We start from the raw sequence: 8,836 nt of genomic DNA on the forward strand, positions 1-8,836 counted from the left end.
TATTTCAAGAACATTTATCACAAAGTGAAAAACATTAGAATAATTACACACAGATGGATGTTTGAACACCTTTATTTCTGTTAATTATGATGGTTTTCCACTAATAGTTCATGAAAACATGACATTTGAAATTAGATTACATCAGACCGAAAAAAAAAAAAAGCTACTGTTTTGTGTGGCTGTGTGGGATTTGTAGCAATGCTATCTGACCAAACACCAGCGCAAGTCCAAGATGGAGGGAAGCTCAGCCTTCTCTGCAGGTCTAGTTGTTTGTTGCAGTCTGGACCTGACCTGTCCTGTGGATGAGCCAAAGCACACAGTGATGTGATGGATGAGAACAGGACAGACTGAATGATGGCAGTACAGAAGACCCCAGCAGCTCCTGGGGAAGCCAGTACCTACAAGAAGTGCAGTTTCTACTGCTCCAAACATCTCATGTCCTGAGAGAGGACGGTCTCTAGAAACCAGAAGTGATCCACCGTCCTCTTTCACATTTTTAAAGCAACCATTTTATTAAATGAATTGCACGGTTTGACTGACGTAAGAAATCCAGATCCCAAAACGTTTGTAAGGTTGCTGTTGAATTCCTCCTGATCTTGGAGAAGGAACCCAGTGGCAGCTCAGTAGCGGGAGTACCAGCAAATAATTGAGCAAAAACATGTCCTGTAGATGTATTAGTGAAAGAGATACAATGAATACAACATGCCAAGCAGATAACAGTGCTATGGAGACTGTGAAAGACTAATGAAAGTCTAATATGTACTCCCACACAACAGCCCTGCTGGAGTCACAGCGGTGACGTCAGAAACGTTTCTACTGAGGCTTCGGGTCGTGCTTTTCATCAACGAGATGTGTAGCATGGGAGAAAGCTGATGCCTTCTGCTCTTCCTTTACACGAAGAGTGTCATTTGCTGGAAGATACACACCCCTCCCACCTCACTCCACCCACTCAAACGCCCACCAGTGTGTCCCCATCCTTCCCTCGGTTAATCTCCTTTCTTTCAGGAAAGAAAGCGTGGGTTTCATTTTAGGAAATGTTTACTCTTGGTGCCTAAAATGGCAGAGCTAAAAAGTCTGAGGACTGAAACAGAGTTCAGATAAACATCTCTAAAGCAGCCGGTCAGTTTGTGCTCTGAATCTTACAGCCCGCCACATTTCCCTATTGTTTGTAACTGTTTATTCTGCGTATTTAATCCGTTTTCGATGAAACATGACGAAGCACAATTTTTCTTCAGCTCTTTTTTTTAAACTAATCGTCCATGAAATACATGCCAAGACGCTTTGAGTTGCTCGCTCTGTCTCTCACCGTTTTGGGAGCAGCAACTGGAGCAGACTTTCTCACACAGTGTGTTGTGTTTGGCTCCAGCAGCCACGGTTCATTTCCTTTTGTCTTCTGCAGCACTAGTGCTGCCAATATTCATGTGAAATATTTCATGAAAATGAGCTGCAGCAGAAACAACTCTCTCCCCTCTCCTCCTGCTTCGTCTCCGTGACCCACATGCACACACACACACACAAACTCGGCATAAAATCGAGTGCAACCGGCTCAAAGGCGAGTTTGGTGCTCTCGTCGGTGGTTTATGTGGGTTATTAGTGTAAAATACTGAGCAGTTTAGGAACGTCTGTTTATTATCCCGAAAGCTCTCCTTCATTAATACAAACATTACTTACAGTATAGAGGCCCCGGCTCCAGCATAAACAGAGTCATGATAAATATTTGAAGCAGTCTCCCCGGTTTTCTTGCATGCACCTGTATGTGCTGCCTGCACTCTTTCACCCTCTCCGTGGTTTCCCCGTGGGAGTGAATCACAAATACTAAGAGGATGATGATGTTTCCAAGCAATGAGAGGAATGACGAAAAAGGCAGCACGAGGCTGGATAGTGAGTCATCTTTGAGCGCGCTGGGAACAGGGTTTAAGGGCGGCTGCTCTTAACCTGGATGTTGTTTTGTGCTTACTCACACCCTGAAATGACACTTAATCTGATTACCTGCAATCTATTCCCTGATGGATTGAGGGAAGCGGTCCAAGTCGCCTATTCCGAACATGAGCTTTCAAATGAAGAACATCTGTTCTTGTTGGTACAAATGCAGAGTGTTGGTCAAGCAGAATGCTGTTTAATCAGAGATAGTATTCCTCATACACTGGTTGTGACGAGAAGTCCCTTAAACTACTGCTGCCTTTCTATCATTTTAAATCCGAGATACTCAGATCAGCCCGTGTGACACTAATAATCGTGACATGTTCAAAGTCACCTGAATTCAAAATTTTCTCCCTTCTAATGCTCAGATTAAATTTCAAAAAGTTCACTTTACCTCTCTTTGATGCCTAAACGCATTAGTGTTTTATAGCTTATAACTAAAGAGTCTGGCTATCAGCAGGGAGCTGCACAGATAGACAGCAGCAGGTGCTAAATACCTGCTCTTTCTCCTCTGGACAAAAAAGTGCCCTTCTGAAATCTTTTTTTTTTTTTTTCCCCAGACTATTATATGAGGTCCAAAATGGTATGATTATGCCTAATGTTCAAGCACTTCTTCTAAAAAACAATGTATACTGCTAAAGCTGCCTGTGGTTACTTAATGCAAGGTTCCCCCTTTTTTTTTACTACTTGACCCCCAAAATGTCTGTGCACAGTACACCAGTGTCCATCGGAGAGACTTGTGAGTGTATATTTCTGCTCCAATAGAAAAAGAAATAATGAAAACCAAGTAATCGTGAACAAGGGGAGAAAATGCAGCATATAGTTGTGGCACCTTGTTGCCATCATGTTCCCCGTTTTTTTATAGGTCGAAAACTGAGACGTTGGGGAAGCACGGCTCTTCAAGGATCCCAGCTAACTAGGAGGCGTTGTGAAATGATTAATGTGGAACAAAATGAGAGAAAACTGACTCATTTTGGTATGACAGCTTCCCAGAAGCCATTAAATCTTATCCGAAAATCTACACTGGATTGAAATGGTTAGAAACTTCGCTTGCTGTGACACACTGAATAACTAATGATCTAATGCGTTAACGTAACTTTGTTCCAAAGCAAATGATGAATCTGTTTCCCCCATTAGAAAACCTCCATGTCTGGCGTTCACCTTCCCAGAAATACAACCACAGGTGGCAGCAAGCGCTGCAGAGTTGACTGATGCACTTTCATGTGTTTTTCTTACTCCTCAGTAGCCTCTCAACTGCAGTACGAATGGGATGGTTCGCTTGTACTGGAATTAACAAAGGCCAAATTTAATCTGAGACTCCACTTTAATATAACTTGTTGCTTTTATTACTCCAAAATCTCTGCTCTCATTTGGGTTTAGTTCATTTTTGAGTTGGCGTTACACTGATCCACATGAGCTTCACAGAACAGACTCTTGTCAGATGTTAAAAGCATCTTGAAATCTCTTCTCAACATTTGTTTTTATTCACAATGAACTGGAACCAACAAGATTTTTACTCTGGTATTTGCTTGGCATCCACAGAATGTGTAAAACACTGGAAATGGTTAGGCGAGTACAGAGGAAATGTTTTGTTAGGTAAGCTTTTATTGCGCTAAAATTCAAATATTTAACCGTGAACGATGTGCGCTCACCACATATAATCCTCCGTTCATGCATGCAACAGTTCAGTTTGTTCCACTGAGCTGCAATATGATATCAGGTGTTAATGTTGCGCTGTCCACATGCTGCGTCTGAACGCTCACAGATTTATGCAAGTTCCATCCCTTGCGGGGCAAACTGGATAGTATCCAGGCTGCTCTAACAGCCTACTTACCCTCATCCCCCCCTTCACGTGAGATTTATGCAGTCTGTGCCCCCCACACAAATCTGACCATCTTAGGAATGGAAAGCATTCCCTGCTGAATTTTCCTACCAACTGTTCACAGCTACCATATGCAAGAGGCTTCGAGTCCAAGAGAGAGGACCAGCAGAGCTCACTTCATAGAAATAAAAATGCCTTCCACTTTTCATACAGATTTAAAATAGAATAGGATGCAAATATCCTGAATTTTCCCTCACCGGGGAAATTCAGGTGTACCTGCAGCAACGTAAGGGGCGAAACGGAAACAGAGATGTACACAAAATTAAAGATTATATGAACAGAAAATAAGAACAAGAGGCTGATATGTACGGGTCATTTTACAATATAAGAGAAATAAATGCTGTTTTGGAAATAGCTTATTCAGATTCAAAGAAATGCTCAACTGAGTAAGATAATTTTTTTTTTAAAAAGAACAAAATGTGCACGTATGTTTGGGAGTTAAAGAAAAACATTTTACTAAAAAAATGGAAATTATTGGTATTTTCTGAAGTTGTTAAAGAAATTGGGACATTCCTTTTTCATTTTGCATGCACTTTTATTTACAAGAGCCAAAAATAGCACATCATCATAATTTGAAGGAGTGTGAATACTGTTTTTGGCATAAACATTTTTCCCTGAATGTGGCGAGCACAAATTGGGTGGAATGTTACTCTTTTCTATGTAGAAGAAGATGTTGTCTTTAGACCAGAGCTGATGAAACAAATGACTTAGCATTTTGTTGAAATATGCCACAGTTAAACAAACAAAAGAGCCTTAATGTTATTTTTGCCACCATTCTTTCTTTTACCTCCATAACATTACCTCTGGCAAAACGGAAGGAAAATATGCATTTCAAATTTTTAAAGTTTCCAAAAATTAGGCAAACTTAATAAATTCAAGGTGACAACAGAAGACAAGCTCTTGTGGAGAGCCTTTATATCCACTAATTAAAAGAGCAGAATGTGGGGGGGGCAAGGAGGAAAAAAACATCATGGAAACCTCTCTCCTGCTGGTTGCTGCAGTCCAAGTCACGCTGTCAGAGTCTAAGAGAAAAGTTGGAGCTGCTGGCCAGAGCGCGAGCTGAGAAATAGAAAGCAAGGCTGGAGTTAAAGGCTCTTTTTGTAGCTTGCCAACAGTGGAGTTTAGATTTTAGTCTCCCACATCTGTCTGCTGCCTCGCACAAGAATCCTGGAATCCCCCACCTCATCATCATTACTGTATTACACAGAAAACACCCACAGACTTGTGCAGCGGTCCTTATTAGGACAACCCAATGAGCCGTGTTCATTATGCACACCCAAGCCTTGACTTTCCACCAGTGCATGTCAGCACTTAGCAGGATGCTCCTCACTCCAAAATTGAACATCTGGTCCTGACGAGGTTGGACATGGAAACAATCCCCAGGAGAAACCAAAAACAGGAACACAAACACACAGAGATGCAAACACAAGGATGAACTCAACTATTTCCTTTAGATTCTTAGATGGGGGACATTGTGTAAAATTGTTTTTTTTTTTTATTTTATATCATGTTTCAACGCTATTCCCACATAAAAACATACATTGAGTGTTTCTTTGATTCTTTCACGCATGTTTGAGAAAAAAATCCTTTAATCTCCCATGGCAACCATTCAGGAGCGCCTAAACGCTTGCTCTCACCAAGCACTGCCTTTTCCATGCTCCTCTTCGGGCCTTCCCCCTCACAGAGCGGCCCTCCTCTGCACCTTCCCCACTCATGACTCCCCCATTCAGCTCCTGTAGACTAGCGGCAGCAGCAATTGGCAAACACCTGGTGGAACTTGGTGAGTCTGCTGAGCTCATCACACAAACTACTTCTCAGTGCAAAGCTCCTAAGACCGGTGGTTAGCATTGGAGCGTTGTTGTGAGGTGGTCTGTCGGAAAGTGCAGGAGCTCCTTAAAGAGACAGAGACCCGATATTAAGGCATCAAATTGCAAAGTCAGTTTTCCTTTCAGTTATGTTTGACATATGCAGCGTTTTGATAACAACTAGTTACTCGACTGTGCTTTAAAATGGCACTATGTGCCTGGAAAATACACTCTACTGCCCCTTTAAAACAAATGGCAGATTAGCATTGCTGATAGCTGAACTTACAAACACACACACACACACACACACACACGCAGACACACACACAAGTACACAGTTGGGGTGTGAGCTAATGACATGAATCACACTGACCTATTTTGTGAAAAGACAGAATTGAAGGAAGAGTGGAAAGATCTGAAATTTGGAAAGTGTAAAAAGACTGCAGGGTCTTCAGATGACTCCATCTGAGTGGGCTGAGTGTGTTTCTCCTCAACTTCACACCTACATAGTAGCTTCAAAGGTAAGCCACCATGCTGGTCATACAACCAGCCAAAAGTTGAGCTCTGTTAAGCAGAGATGCTCTCTACACATATAGATGCAAACTTTTCTCCTGCATCCACTCTGGCAAACTCTTGCCGTTTGCTTTTTTTTTTTTTTGATAGACATTGTTGCCCTGATCTGCTGCATGTCCTTGTTGGATCCGGACTTTTGCAAACAGGAAACGGAACCAGGCGCGAGGCCCTGTAGGGTTTTTTGTGTGTGTGTTTTTTTGTTAGCGAGTATTTGTTTGTGAGCCTCACATGACTCAGTGTCTGCTTCTTTTAACTGCCTGTAGAGGTACGCGCATGTGGAGCATTGCAGTGACTGCCGCAACGCAGCCAAGTTTCTCTTAGTTTCCTTCCAGATCTGAACTCTGTGTGACTCTGATAACATTGAATCGAGAAACAATTTCATGCTCTTGTACTCGGGGTGCTTTTTATGGCTTCAACTGTTCCATTAAGGCGCTTCAGGGTCTGGGAATGGTTTTTTGAAATGTGTGTGTACGTGTCTCTCCCTCTCTCTCTCTGTCTGTGTGTTTTAAGTTAATGCCCTCAGGCTCATCAGCCGTTCAGTTGATACTGCAAAAGGAATCCAAACAGTTCAAGCTCTTTTATGTTTTGGTTCCCGACCAAAGCCACAGAATGAGGAGATTACCCTGAATGCTTATCATTTCCTGTTTCTGAGGCTGTCATGTCACCAATGGGGTTCAAGGAAATTATTCACACTAACAAATGGACACAAGACATGGGTGCAACTTGTGAGCTCCCTTCGTCGTTCAGATTAGTTTTGTTTTTTTTTTTTTTTACCTTTATGACTTATATCAAACTTCTAAGCAAAAGTTTTAAGAGTTTTTTTTTTTTTTTTTTACTTGGTATTGTAGACGCAAATAAAAAAATATATATTGTGACCATCGCCATGCATTGCTTACTAATCTTTTCCAGGTAACTCGCCATAAACAAGTTTTATAGCTTTACAGAAGAAACAGTTTTACAGTTTCTTCCTCAAAGAAATAACGAGTTTGTAGGTCGCCCATAGTTTTGGATTGTTGTTTAGCTGTGTGTAAAAATGTGTCTCATTTGTCCCTGTCTTGGCTCTAAAGTGGTTTCCGATCATAGATAGCGTTGATTGTCCTCCATTCATTGGAGGACCTTGAGGTTTCTGAAAGGAAGCCATCTTTTAGGTCACTTGCTGCCCACCATCATGATCATTGTTACATTCAGAAGAAAAGTGGGATGCTTAGACTACGAGCCTTGCAGTGGAAGAGGCGCTTAATCGAAGATAACATGTTAAAATGTTTTCTTTTTTTTTTTTTTAAACACATGTTGATGATTTGTAATAATAAAAAAAAGATTTTCCTAGCCTGATGAAGGGTCTAAAACTGCATCCAGCTTCCCAACTGTTATTTTGACATTAATGAGAGGTCAGAGGTTAAACAATGAGCTCACAGCTTCGACAAGCTGCGACAGTCTGCACGCCTCTCAGAGTCGGCAGAATGGCATCACAGAGGAGGCCATTGTTGTTCTTGGTGACACTTTCTGGGAGAGGTTCCTGTGACTCAGAGAAAATATGCAAGGATAAAACTGAATCAGTCAGTCTGCTTCATTTCATTTCACATTTTGTGTTTGTAGGCAACTTATCGTTACACTTGAAACCCCCCGTGGATCTTTGAACCAACAAATTCAAATTACGCTCACACTGTGATGAAACTGAAATTGTGCATTAAATGCGTAGGAAACACAGGAGATAACACTTCAAGCAGCTCCACTTCCTGCTCCTTCAGACGTTCTGCAAGTTTGGGATTGTGAGGAAGTTACGAATGCACTGATAGTATCTCACATCTTCAGAACAGAAAGGCTTCAAGTGTTTGTTGTTTTCTTTCTCTAAGATACCCTTCAGTATTTATCTTTTCTTGTACCAGTCAAAAGAATATCAGCTGTTGGTTCTGTGGTCTCACCCTAACAAGCTTTACTCAGGCTGATTAGGACAAGAGAGACCTCCCAGGCTTCACAAGAAAGCTGTTAAAATTTGCGTTTTTAGCACACTTTAGCATCTTTTACTGCTATAAGGTGAATACGAAACAGGCAGCTGAAAACTAAAGCCTAGCAGCAGCTATTGTAGGCTGGTTCTAACCAGCTGTTTTCACTGCTCCATCTCACACACATCTGTTTCAGACCCTCAGATTTGCGACAGAAACTAAGTGTTTTTATCTACCTCTGTCTTTTCCGCAAACTTGCATTGGCTCCTTTTCATAAAAAGACGTAATATACATTGTGCGAGAACGAAAACAAATAGTTTAGGAAACAAGCTTCATTCTATGTATCATTTCCTTTTAAACCCACTTTTCCTGTCCGGGGTCATGGAGCGGCCGGAGTCCATCCCAGCTGTCACCAGGCGAAAGATAAACTACCAGCAGACTGCCAGTCCTTCACGAGGCCACTTGACCAATCAACGAGACAGTTTATATACCGTCAGGTCGGAGGCTCGAGGAAGACCCACAGCACCATCTTGTGGTCAATAATGGCTACAACAGCAACGAGCCACATACCCTGACGCAACCTTCGATGGAAAACACAGATGCAGATTGAGTTCTGTGGAGTTGATCCTCCACGGGACCTCAAAAGTGAAAGAAAACGTAAAGATCTAAGTGTCAATATCCATACTTTCGCCATTTCATTTCCAGTTATTGTT

Source organism: Poecilia latipinna, unplaced genomic scaffold (assembly GCF_001443285.1).
Source record: "Poecilia latipinna isolate Pla-1442-1.1 unplaced genomic scaffold, P_latipinna-1.0 Scaffold1966, whole genome shotgun sequence".
Taxonomy (NCBI): domain Eukaryota; kingdom Metazoa; phylum Chordata; class Actinopteri; order Cyprinodontiformes; family Poeciliidae; genus Poecilia; species Poecilia latipinna.